Below are 14,831 nucleotides of genomic sequence, written 5' to 3' on the forward strand. Positions count from 1 at the left end.
GGACAAACACGACAGACAAGAATACTGATGGACACAAAGGGATGGACCACACCATTTAGGGATTGGGGATAGGTAGGTAGGGGACATCAGAGGCACACCAATGTCAAGCCTGAGAACAGTGAGAATCTAGTCCACACCCTCAGAACTGTCATCAGTGCCTCCTGCCTCAGTTATCTGCATTAGTGCTTGACATGGCATCATTTTGACAATGTGACAAAGCACCTTTTCTACACCGATGATATGGGCGCAGAAGCCCATTTCTATTATACCCTCCACCAACCGTGTCAGGTCTTGGCAGGTGACAAAATCACCACCTTCACTATTACTGCTCTCTGATGGTACCAGTGCAGCAACCTCTGGGGCAAATCTACCTGATGCAGATGAGGCAGGTAGGGCAGAGGTTGTGGACAGCTTAGGACCTTGAAGTGCTGGGTGTCAGTGCTGCAATCTGTGGAGGGATAGCAAACTGATTTGCAGAAGATGGTGCATTTGTCTGTACTGCATGCCAGTTTTTGTAAGCAGAAATGTATGACAACAGAACATTTTTAAGCCATATAAAATATTCCTTCCCCGCCAAAAAAAAAAATTGAGAGAGAAAGTGGTGGGGCGAGACAAAAAAAGAGAATTAGATCCGTGACATATAATTTTAGAAAATGCACAGTTATGATTATCCAGTCTGTACTCCTTTGACACATCCAGGTATGGTGTGAAGGTTTTACTCTGTTGTACCGTTAATCAATTATACAGCTATGATATCATAAATACAACTATTTATTACAGTATTACCACATTGCATACAATTACAATAGTTATTAGACTTACACTAAGATACGTACATATGCTGTGCCTTCTCATGTGAGCTAACCTCTCTTGGAGCACATCATGGTTTTCAGCAATGTCTTCATCAGCTGTACAAAACAGAAGAAGACAAGAAGAGACATGAAAGCATATTGAATACCAGTTGTCTGAGTACTGTATTCTGTATAAGTTAATATTGATGGGTCAGTATACTTACACAACTGAGGGATGTCAGCAGTTCTATACTCAACCTCCCATCAACTAACGAGGTCCTTTTTGCACTGTTTCAAGTCACTGTACTGGTGAAGACACACAGGATACCAGCTGCACTGGAGACAGCCTTGGCTAAGCTGTTTCAAGCCTCAGGCATATACTGAGACCTAGTAGCAGTAGCCAATGACGATAGCACTTCATGAGGAGTGCCACAAAAATCCTGGACTTCTCAACACCCCACCTCTCTGCTGTAAATTTAGCACCATCATCTCCCACACCAGCCATGCCTGCAGAAGTCAAGCAGCAACTCTAATAATGAATTGGTGCCAAAATAAAATTTCACATTTAATAGCTACTGAGCAAACAAACACAGCCAAGCTAACTGCATTTGCACAATGGAAAGCGCAGAGCTGCAAACAAATGGGAAGACATTTTAATTAACAGCAACGAAGGTGTGAAACATAGCAGTGAGATTTGCCATGTGTGAAGCTCAACATAGTCACACCTTTTCAGATGGTCAGCACTGATTGGCTCAATGGCTTTGATTGTTATCCTTGGTGTTTTGGATATTAAATAGGATGACTTGGCACATAACTTTCTGGAATTACACACTATATAAAGTTAGTTGACCAATGCGGGAATTACACACTCTATAAAGTTAGTTGACCAATGCGTGAATCAAATGTTAGGAAGCAATAATGCAAGTATTTCAATAAAGGTGATTATTTGCCATTGCTGCAGGAGAACTCCCATTCAACCAAGTTCATCATAGCTAAACTGCATTCAGTATGAATGCAGATGTGCTTCAGATAGGCCTGTATGTGTGTGACTTTAGAAGTCCTGTGAAATGCGTTCTCATAAAAGAGGCATTATTACTGTTTGTAAATGTATGTCGGATGGATAGACTTTCACAAGCCTATTAATACAGGTTGGGTATAATATATACATAATGCACTACACATGCTGTCCTAAACACACAGTTGGACTACATGATTTTAACTTAAGAATTATGCCAATCATAGATATGCAAGTGAATTTTTAATTCATTAACATAATTATTCTGCTTAGACAATTACACACACATTCAACTGTGTTTCATAAATAAATCAGTTATGAGATATCCCACTCAGAAAAATGTATTTAACAAAGCATCAATGAGACATTTCTCGCAATAAACAGAATCATGATAGCCATTTTATGTAGTATTACCTTCTTAACCCTAGTGTTATGAGAAATTTCATTCTGGCACCCTTTGTATTGCTAAAATTAGTTTGTTTACACCTTATGCCATAGAGACAGTTACACAGCAGGTGGATGTTCTCCATTCAGTACTGTCCAGAGTGCTGATGCCCGTGCATTGTCACTGACCCGACTTACACTACAGAAGGTTTCAAAAATAAAAATTGTCTCTTTTTAGTTAACAATGTAAGCTTGATTGCAATTGCACAAAACAAGAAACAGGAAAAAAAAGTATATGATGCTCTAATTAAAGTAAGTCGTAAGTCTGGGGTAATAATTTCTGCATTCCCTTCACACTACATGGGTTTGAACTCCAGAGAAACCACTGCATTTACAGTTTCTGTCACAGAAGCAGGTATACCCCATGTGCATATCACTCACTCATTAGAAAGATTGCACATCGGTGCCATAACTGTTTGTGCTAATGGAGATAGCAGAAATGAAATTGTTCACTCTTTCCTTCACCTGTGAGGCCCATTTGTGCTGGAATTACACAGGAACAAAATCATGTATAACAATTTATATTCCACACAACAAAATACGAGTTTGCTTTTTCATATCTTTTCATATCTGCTGCAGACATCCCATGCAGCATGGGGCTTTAGGCTTGAACCAAACTGTGCATCCTCTTTCCTGTTTCTTTAAAATCATTTAATTTAACTCTGTGCTACAATGATATTTAGATACAATGTAGAATTTCTTCTCTTACTGCTGTTCAGAGTGGTGTAGCAAAGCACACCTTTGTCATTCTAAAATGCACTCCTGATGGCATGACATATTATATTTATCAGTTTGTACCTTGGGCACTTGGCTCTCATTCACTGCTAAGAAATGCTGCCAGGCATTAATGTGCTTTGCCAAAACCTGTGCAAATGAGGAGCAACAATAAAATAAAATAAAAAAGTTGCTAGTATAACAAATATAAATGAGTAATACTGACAAGGCAGGATTATGAAGTTTCCAAGATCTGTGTGTTTACAAACTGATCTCATGCGTTATCTCTGTCAGACACCACACTATCTGGAATTGAACCCTCAACTCATTACAATAACAACACACACTTTATTGTATTTTTTATTCCTCTGTACCACCAACATAGGACCAGAAATTGTTCATAGGTTCACAGGTGTTTACTAGGCTAACTACCACAAGGGCCTTTTTAAGCCTAGTCATGCATCCCAAATCTCTGACAAGTTCTGACCCTTGACAAGTGTAAGCAAGGCCATGGGAGATGAAACATTTACAAGCTATGGCCTGGGAAATAAAGCATTTACAGGTTGCCTATATCCAATAGAGACATAGGTGTCAAACCAGGGATGAATTTCCTGTTCAACATCCAATTGTCCAGGTTGCATTTAAATTGGGTTACGGAGGAACTCTGCTTCACATAGAAGTGTTCCAGAGACAGAATAATCTCGGATACATACCTGTCTCTTCAGCAGGTCCTATTTTTATCACAGGCAAGGTTTAAGTCTTTAGAATGGGTAATTCTGGTGTTGTTTGTTTTGTGGATATGCAGGAAGTCCATCAGAGTGGGATCTACCAATGTCCTGTATGTCAGGTGTAGATCTCCCCTCAAAAGTCTGTAGGAGACAGAATACAGGGACAGAGCCTTGAGCCAGTCTGCATAAGACATTTTAGTTAAGCCCTGTACTCTTTTAGTGAGTAACCTCTGTGAAAGCGGTTAGATACATACTAAAGGGGGCATTATACTCAATGATAGGTCTGATGAATGCCGAATACAGTGGTGCAGTGACTTCCTTGGACTTAGATGCCATACCTTTGTTTATAAGTTGAGCAACACAGAATGATTTCCTCACTACTGTAGACACATGATGGTCAAAGGCTAGATTGCTATCTATGTATGTCTCTAAGTCCCTGACTACATGGGTCAACATTAAGTGGTGTGTTGTCAATATGATAATTACCAGGGGTGGATGACTTCCCAAAGGTACTATTATGCACTTCTTGGCATTTAGTTTTAATCCATGGCTCTGACACCAGTTGTTTGTCTGTGTCAGCCCCTCCTGGAGAATGGGTCTATATTAAATCATCAAACTTTCAAAATTTTGAATCTCATATGGTCGACACCATGTGATCGAACTTTTAAAACTTCGAACATCTAATAAAAAACTACACAAATAACCTACCTGAATATTTTAAACAGGGGGGCAACCCCCTTGTACCCTCCACACCCCCTGCTCTTTAAATATACCAACTTTGAGATCACACAACAGTGCAGAAAATGAAAATCTTCCCATTCCGTGCTGTATGGCGATCTCCTTTAAAACATTTGAACTTTCAAAAATTTGATCATATGTTGTCGACCATATGACACCTGAACTTTTGAAAGTTTGATTATCTAATATAGACCCTGAAGAACATTTGTGTCAGTGTGTGATTCAATGACAGCTCCTAATTTGCAATCATCTGCAAATTTAGTCAGCCAGAGACCACTGACATTGGCCTTGACTTCAGAGAAGCAATATGCCAAAAAAGACCAGTCCAAAGACTGATCCCTGAGTGACTTCACTGGTGACTGGCCTCTTTGTAGAGGTGTATTCTCCAATTCTAATTTCCTGGATCCTATCTGTGAGCCAGGTGGCGACCCACCTTGGTGACATACGAGTTTGTACCTAACCTCTTATGTTTGTCAACAATGACTGCGGGGGATATTGTATCAAACACCTTGGCCAGGTCAAGGTAGGCAGTGTGAACCAGTTTGCCCTTATCCATTGCTTTGGTGATCTTCTCAAAGAAGTCCACCGGGTTGAGTAGGTATGATCTGCTCTTGACAAAACCAAACTGGGCTGGGTCCAGTGTCTTGAGGTTTACTATATCATTATTGATCATTTCCATAATAATTCTTTCCATGACTTTACATACAAGACTAGTGAGGTTTACATATCTGTTGTTTCCAGGGTCTGTAGATGGCCCACCTTTGTGCAAAGGGATGACAGTTGCTGTTCGTCATTCATGAGGCATGAAACCTGTTCAGATGCTATAGTTAAATAGCAATTTCACTGGCTCGGAAAGATCATGTTTCATGCTATTTGGAAGGCTTCCTGGGATATTGTCTGGGCCCATTGATGCAGTGTTCTTGGCCTTAGAAAGAGCATTAAGGACCTGTTCCCTAGTGATAGTAGTGGAAGTTATATTTGATGGTATTTACTCAAAGAAGGTGAAGGGGGAGAGGTGGTCAAAGTTGGAGCTGAATTTATCAGCCAAGAGGTTTGCTATATTTTCTGGCTCAGTATAGGTTCTGTTATACAGTCTATTGATTTTGTGATTCCACCACTGTAGCTTGTTTTTTGAGTTAGTTCTGTACTTTTTCCAAGTGGGTGCAGCTGCCTCTATGCTCCTATTAACACACGTCTACATGGTTTCTGTGAACAGAAACAGTTCTGAATAGGCAGCAGTGTTCTCAGGGTTTATGGGTCTTGACATTTTGCCAGGTTATCCCTTAATAGCAGGAGGCTAGCTTTAGAGAACTGGTGAATATTCCAGGTTTAGCTAGGGGGTCTACATTTTATTTTTACTTCAAAGGAGATTATTTTGTTGTCTGGCCTTACCAAGGAAGACATTACAGTAGGTGGCATGCAGCAGTCACCCATATTTGTGAGTACAAGATCCAGTATGGCTGCACCCTGGTTGGTGTATTGACTATCTGGTTCAGGAAGTTTGTGTTTACAAAATCCAGGAATCTCTGTGCATGTACATTTGGTGTCATAGAGGATTCACAGTTAATAGTGGAGTAATTAAAGTCACCCATGAATATGGTATTAGTTTGGATGGTTACTGTTTCTAATACGTTTAAATATATGGTATGGGTTTCCTGGGTCATAGAGGGGGACCTATAGCTGGCAAGGAAGTGATACTGGATTTTGCTTATGGTGATTTGAACATGGAGCAACTCAAGTGCATTGTCCTGTTTGACCAGCCTTGAGGTATATTTATTTTTGATGTAAATAGACACCTCCACCTTTAGACCGTCTGTGTAGTAGCTGGTCTAAATGTGTGGAAGGCATTATAACCTTGCACTGTTGGTGTACTCCCCACCAATTTAAATCATGTCTCAGTGACCACACAGACATCAGCATTCTCTAGGTTCCTTTATCATTTGCTTGAACATGTCTAGTTCAATCTGATATTGACAAAAACTTTATGCTTATAAAAGTGCATACCATTTTAATGTCAATTTGCCAACACTGCAAGCTATTTCTTGTCTTTATTTTCTGAACATCTTCCCTTCTTCACAGCTTTACTACAGAATTGCAATGTCAGGGCCATTTATTTCCATTTTTCTTTCAATGTGTAATATAGCTGAACAGCATTTCAGACAGATTTTAAGCAGACAATAGGCAGCTTGCTCTTAGTACAAAGATATCATTGTTGAGATTGTTCTCATAGCTCTCGAGGTGCTTACACCTTTTATTGTAAGCCTACTCTGCATGATACAAACACTTCAGAAAGAACTGTCACTTCAGTATTGCTTGTTGTTGTAATTAGGGCAATCAGTAATACCAAGCCATTAGAAGCTAGCAATTGTCGCTGCTCCTCCCTGTAGCTCTAGGGGCAAGCATGCTATCATGTAGCTACTTATATCATGTTTACATCCCCTATAAAAAAAGTTTTTTTTTTTTTTTGGTATTCAGGAATGCTAATGATTTCACATCTCATTTGCATCATCACGGTGCTCAGATGGATGAATCTGCATTATAGAAAGGTAATGGTGTAGCTATGGAAGTAGAAGGAGGGGAGACTGATTGGATACAGACAAAGCATTACTGCTACTTAACCTGCAGAAACTCTTTCTACAAATTATTGCACTATTTCATAAGTTATGTTTGCCCTCTACACAAACTGTTTACATGTTCATATTTTGAATGTATTTCGATATGCAATGGAAAAACATGTGATGCATGCAATTTTAAAAATTCAGCAGTGGTGTACTGAACATATGTCAGTTCTTGCTGTGCTGTCCAAGTTAATATGGTTACTTCACAGTGCTGTGGTGCCATTTGATGTTGTATGACTGCCTCAACTGTGTGGGAGACTCATTAGAGGGGATGAGTGACACACTGGATCAGGCAGTGTCTCTGATGGTACATCTGCTGGGGGAGGGCCAGCATCCATGTAGCCATAGGTTGATTGAGTAGAACCCCTTCCTGTTGATGCATGTCCTTCCTTGTTCATCAGGTGGGGCTTTTATTCCTATGTGAATGCAGTCTATGGCCTCCAAAACTTCAGGGAAATGTGCTACAGCATGCAGTTCCTGCAATGTTCCTGTTGTCTCCTCTAGTGTGCATGGAAAATAGATGTACTCCTTTGCATGTGGTAGCATACCATTAAGATGTTGGTGAAATATTTTGGAGGCTGAGGCCTGTGACACCCATAGCATATCTTCTGTGGGTCTCTGGAATGTACCAGTAGCTATTATCATTAGTGCTACACATACGTTAGTTTCCACTGGTGTAGGTTCACCTCAATTTCCCCTGGGTCTGAGGTGAGGGAGGCAGAGGTTGCAGATTTCTTGCACTGTTTCCTTAACCCTGTATCACTCTACTATTTCAATAATATGCAGTCCATGATATGTTAAGTAGGGTTTAACACCTTTCATCTCAATGGGCAAGGTCTATCAGCAGCATAGATTTGAGTCTGCTGCACATACATATGCAAGAGAACAGAAGCAGTCTCTATCATTGCTTTTTTAAGTTTGATGGTGATAGGTTTTGGTGTTCATGGCAAAGGGCCACACCATTTCTACATGGTTACTTTGTATCATCACGAATGGCTCCATCATCTTAGATTTGTATATTAGCATGTAGTTTAGCTGATTATGCTTTCATTAGCATACCATACTCTTTACCTTGGTTTGGTGGGTCTGCATGATGTGTAAAGCTATTTAACGAATACATAATAGCATGCTATCATACACACAGCACAATGCACACACAGTAGCAGTGTGGAAATTAGCTGTTCCTGAATCTAGCCCATAATGCAAATAGATCCTAGTTTTGTAGGATGTGATCCTTGAAGAAAAATAATCTTTCCAGTGGGTATAGGTATGCTGACTTAAATGACCATTTACTACTTTTAGTATAATATATATTTATGTGTGTGTGTGTGTATGTATACACCCACACACATGTATATATATATGGGTCTACTTTAAATAACTGAAAGATCACAACACCGAAACACAAAAAAAAAAAAACAAGACCCGAATCACAAAACCCCAAAACAACACCGAAAACCAAGAAACTGTAAACCACACACATAACACACACAACTACCCCAAACTAGTAAATACACCAACCTACACTAGTGATAGGCAGAGGGGAAAGCCCCCCTGCATCCCCCACACCCCCCACTTTAATATTCTAACTCCGAGATCAAACAAACAGGCACACAAGGCAAACTCACACCCACACATTACAGTCCCTCACACACACAAACCAAAGTCACAACACACACTTACACACAGCAATACCCCTCACAACTACACTTACACATGCATACTTACCTACTGCAGAACACCAAAAGCACTAAATCAAACTCCCATAATGTCGGGATTTTGAATTTTGCGCTTTTCGGTGTTCTACGGTTTCATGATTCTGGTCTCGATCTTCTGGGTTTCAGTGTTGTGGTCTTTCAGTTTTTTAAAGTAGACCCATATATATATATATATATATATATATATATATATATATATATATATATATATTTACCTTTAATAAATGGCACTAATATCGATATGAGTAATGTTGACACCAAATGATCAACAATATGCATGTTGACATGATACTAAGCATGTGCTAAGCATCAATCTTGGCACATGCAAAAACTTCAAATCAAAATTAAAAAGATAACATCTTTTTTTTTGCAGGGGAAGCAAGCACCCTGCGCTTCCTTTATTGTGGTCTGTGCCCCTCACACTCCATGTTAATTATATATTCTAACTCCAAGATTACCAGAGGATAATGGGATATATGCAAATGACCCCTTAAGGACATTAGGTGTTTCGGCTATATGGCAGTTCTGAATTCCCATGACTTTTTTCTTTTTAAGGTATATCCCATTATCATCTTTTACAAGAAGTTTTAAAAATCACACAGTGAAAACTCTAGCCTGGCTAGGATTTTCTTATTTGTTTTACTAAATGGGTTGGCTATGTGTCCTGTTTACTCTTTTATTTAGTTGTTAGATTAGGGTTACCACCTGTCCCACTTTGCGAGGGACAGTCCCTCTTTGGGCAGTCGTGCCCTGACAAAAAATTGTAAAAATGGCAAATGTCCTGAGATTTTAGGACAAAATTATTTCCTATATTTTATGTAATAGTTGCATAAAACAGTTATTTTGTATCTAAAATACCTAAATGTTATAAGAAACAGAATAAGCAACTAAAATGTTCCAAGAATAAACTTTATTTAGGCAAAAAAGTTAAGTTCTAACCTTTGTACTGACCGTGGGTATGTGTCGGCCTGTGAAATCTGATGTTTGTACCAAAAATGTCCCACTTTGGCCATTTGAAGAGGTGGCAACCCTATGTTAGATGGGATGTTTTTCAGACACCTTAATGGTTACAGACATCAGCTGGGTACTGCACTCCTGTGTTGCAAAAGGCTAGCCAAACAGTCCACTTATGCTATACTGATGAAGTCATAAGAAGACTGAAACATGCAAGTACACTGCTAGTGGTGTTTGGCTTTATTGGCCTTAATTTGTCCATTAACAGACCTAAAAAGAAAAAAAGTCATGTGAATTCAGAACTGCCATATAGCTAAAACATCTGATGTCCTTAATGGATCATTTGCATATATCCCATTATCCTCTTTTACAAGAGGTTTTAAGGAATCACACAGTGGAAACTCTACCTTGGCTAGGATTTTCTTGCAATATTTTACTAACATGTTCTCTATTAACACAACTAGCTTAAGCATGGGATAGAGATCATATTTTGGAATACTAGTTAATCTCTTAAAGTTATTACAAACTCCAACATTTTCATTAAGATCTAATACTAGTGGGCTGCTCCGTTCACATTTTGAATCCTGTGTCATATATGGTTTCAACATTTTTTTCTTCTCCAATTGGTTCTGTGACAATAGTGCTCCATAATGTGCTAGAAAAAAAAACTTTGCTGCAGGTATTGTTTATATTAATTTGGTTCTCTGAGAACACCCTTTTATTTCTTAATAAAATTTCTCTCACTTTCGGCTTTTGTACTTTTGTAGCTGTAGTTTAGTTAGAAATTCTCTGATCTATCCTTTAAAAATTTCAGGTTGTATGCTCACTGTAGAATTTATGGTTTCAGTACTTTATATGCTAGCTCTGTTTTACCTTTCCCTTTCTTGGTAGTCTTATTTATTCAGTCTCTGCCATTTGAGTCAAAATCTGTTTAACCATGGAGTGCATAAACCATAATATTTGATCTTGTGGGTTTAATTTCTATGTTGGACATTCAGATAGTAAACTGGTTGTTGCTTTTACAAGACTTTTCTGCAGCTGCTTCTTTACAATGGGCATGACCAAAATGAATCTATCCTACAGACAAAAAATGTCCTTTAACACTTGTAAAAGATGTTTTCTCTTCTAGCCAAATTTAATTTTTCTTCTGATTTTGCATGACCCAGCAGAATTCTCCTTGATCACTGACAGGCAAAAATGTCAGCTAGCCCACCATGATAATTTTTTATACAAAAGTCCAAATATGGTAAATTCATTTGAAGCTTGTGATACTTCTGTGGTTGTAAACACTAAGTAGGGTAATAACTGGTCTCAAGTTTTACTATTCGAATGATAACTTTCTTTTCCATGATTGTCGGTGCTTTATTAAACTTCTGTAATAATCCATCAGTATGTGGAGGACAGACTGATGTTTTCTACTATTTGTCTTTAATGCACTGATATAACTGATGTAGTACTCATGTCATTAAGAAAGTATTTTGGTCAGTAAACATTTGCATAATGGTACAAATTCTGGAAATTTAGTAGCATAACCATTTTGATTTGATTTATTTGTATTTACTGTTTGTAGACCAAGTTAGTCCCACTAGGTCAGTGTCCTCTTTTCAGGAAAGATCTGAGGTGCTATTCATACAGACTATGGACAATTTGGCCAGGACACCAGGGAATGTGCTTTACTCTTGTTTTCATAAGTGTAATGGGATCTTTTACATCCATCTACATTACCTACTCATTCAGGCAGATGAGACCTTGATTTAATGTCTCATTGGATGGATGGCACACTCTGGAGTGTACCACCCCACTTATGATATACTACAGTGTCAGTCACAGAAAAATTAATCCAAGTACCAAGAGTTGGAATATCTTCTGATCTGCCAGCACCAAAGGGAGTGCAATACCTGTTCGCCCCCTGACGCTACTATTTGCTTATCACTATGTACTAATTTACGTAAATAAATCTTACAAGTAATCCTACAGTGTCTAAAGCAATATGTTCAAATGGCATTTTGATAATAGTTAGTGGGAACAAAGGACTTTTAAATCCAGGATGATTTGCAGATTTTGCCCTACTGGATAAAAAGCACAGAAGATTTTGCAGCCTTGTGGTATAGAGGGATTATGCTCATTCTGTATCCTAGACAATTTATATTCACATAGCATCATGATTGCTGGGGGCAGCATGGGAGGGAGTGGAAAATGTCAGCTTGCCCATCCTGGGGAGAAGGGTGTGCAGCTTACACTCACTGTAATGAGTCTTATGAGGTTCCCACTGCATAAATGGTGACCCACTTAGTAGGAGACGCTTTTATACGGAAGCATGCATGGACCTCCCTGGAACAGCATTTGCAAAGCTCATAGTATTGCCATGGGGATGGGTGTTAGGGCAGTATGACATGACACCTGCATCGTCAGTCTCTGTGCCAGGCCTGGACTTGCATAACACTGAGTCCAGGGGAGGCTAAGGTAGGTCTGGTAGGTCCAGTCGATGAGGAAAAGGGTGACTGTAGCTGATGGTCAGCTCCAGGTAGGAAAAAAAACATTTTCTGTTTCTTTCATTATGCCCAGAAAGTAAAATCTGGCTACTGCTACTTTTGCCTTGGAACTATTTATCTTCAGGTGGCATGGTCTCTGTTATGTGACTATGTGCTAGCTCCACTACTAGTATTCTACAATGTTTTGGCAATGGCAACTGAAGAGTAAATTCTTTGTTATCCTCTCTTTGTATAGCAAGTCATCCTTCAGTCCAAAACAGGAATACAAAACATTGGGAACTTCCTCTTTGGTAACTTCCCTAACAACCTTTTCAAACACCTTTATTAAATCATCACAAGACAAAAGGCACACATACATTAATAGAAAATAAAACAAACCATATTGACATTTGCTGTACTCACGCATTATACATTACATGTATGCTTTCATTCTTTCTAAAAAGTATTAACTCCATTGCATAAATTTCTCAATTCCTTTCCTTTCCTTAAACCTCACTCCACCAAACATTATTCTGCCCCAAAACTCCATTTATTTCTATGTAATCTTCTCCTCCCTTTTCTAAAGATCTCAACTCTAGTTCTTTTATCTCCTTTACAATATTCACTACTTCAAATGCAGGCAGTTTTGTTTTGGTTTCCATTTTATACTAATTGCTTTTTAGGCAGCCAGTGGCGTTAAATATAGTAAGGTCTTAGCATGCAATTCAGATCTTGTGTTCCAGCTCAAAAGACTAATTTCCTTATTTACATCCATTTGCATCCCCCAACATTTCTGATAAAGTACTCTGCAGGGGATTTTTAATATCTTTCAAATTATCACAACCCCAACAATCATGTTCCTAATTACCTGTATTTCATATCATGCCTCCAGCATTTGCTATCTACTTGAAAAATTTCCTGAAATTTTCTTGTATAAAAATATCAATGCAAATATGCCAAAGCAAAAATCCTAAACATTCTGGACTTTTTCAAATACTAATAAGTCATGCAGATGTCCTTCCAGTGTTCTTTGCAAATTTCCCTTTCAGTTACTCTTCCCAAATCCTTTCTAACCTCTTCTGATAGATTATTATAGTTGTGCAATATTTTACCTGCCCTACTAATTATCCCCTTTTTTAAAGAGCAGATTTTTTTCTAGTCTTTAGTAAAAACTCTACCAGGAATGGTCTTTCACTTTCGACTTCCCTATCCCTTTCTCTTTACCTATACTCTGATATCAATCCCTTTAAGGGAAATAGTCTCTAAACTGCAGTCTGAACTTTTGCTTAGCTTCATCTCACTCTATTACATTTACCTCTTTAGTTATTTGCTCCCAATACCTTATTTCCTTTGCCTGTTTTCTCAAGTGAATTCCGACTCTTTCTCACCTATCTTCTATACCCCCAGTTGCAGTCATCTATATTGGAAAAATCTGCTTTCTCCATTTGCATGTCGGCTTACTTCTTAGAATGCATTCAGAAAATTTATGAGTATAATATTCTGTATGGTCATTGCTATTCTCCTTAAGGATCTGCATCCAAAATCCTCTTCTATCTTGTTATCTGTCACCTGCACCCATTTCTTCATCATCAATTTCCACTTTGATTAATAACCTTTTGCTTGTATATGCATGCAAACCTTAACTGATTAGATCTAAAGTATTGATTCAAACCACGTAATTCTTAAGCACCTTATTCCATAAGGATGATTAACCTTATGCCATTTAGCTCTTGCCCTCATCTCCTCTCAAATAAATTTCTTCAACTCTTTATTAATTGTTAACCATTATTAATTATTAACCACAACTTCTCCTCCAGATGCTAAAAATATACCTGACCTGCATATATAATTACGGGCACTAAAACATTTTCACTGCTTTTATCTCAATATCCATATCAATGATCAGGAGCTTCAGATTTCTCAGTTTTTGTATTACATTGCATGTAGTTTCTTCAAACAAATCTTTAGCTGCCATAACAATCCTTTTTGATGCATATACCTAAATACTTCCTCTCATCATGTCCCCTTATATATGGATATTGCTGAGCCAGTTCATGTATGAGAACATAGTTTACCAGTATAACCTGGATTTTATCTTCATTAATTTTACATCTTGAAAGGAACTGAAATTGTCTCAAAATATTCCACAACACCAAAATGTCTCTTACTGGATTTATAAGGTACAAAATAATATAATCTTCAAATAATGATAACTTTTCTTGATTACTTTAACAGTTATATCCTTGAATTTGTGAATCCCTTATTTTCCTTTGGCAATGGTTTTAAATATAAAACAAATAACAACTGGAGAAGCGAACACTCCTGTCTGGTTCCTCTGTTCAATCGCAGCTTCTCAGGGAGGTATCCCCACCTTAACTTTTGCCTCCAACCCTTCACATATCCTCATAATTAACCCAATTACTGCTCTGCACATAAAATCCTTGCTGACTCTATTAAATATATTCTCTGGCATCAAGACCTACTGACAACAGAGGAGGTATTTTCTGACATTCTGCTTTTCTCTGTGCCACCATTGTTCTATTAATATTGCCATGTGTTTACTTCCCCTCCCCAAAATGACAATGATTCATATCTATCAGTAAAAACAAAATGAAAACTCCAGCAAAGTTAGAACTTCCA

Source organism: Protopterus annectens, chromosome 1.part2 (genome assembly GCF_019279795.1).
Source record: "Protopterus annectens isolate FY-2018-M chromosome 1.part2, PAN1.0, whole genome shotgun sequence".
NCBI lineage: Eukaryota > Metazoa > Chordata > Ceratodontiformes > Protopteridae > Protopterus > Protopterus annectens.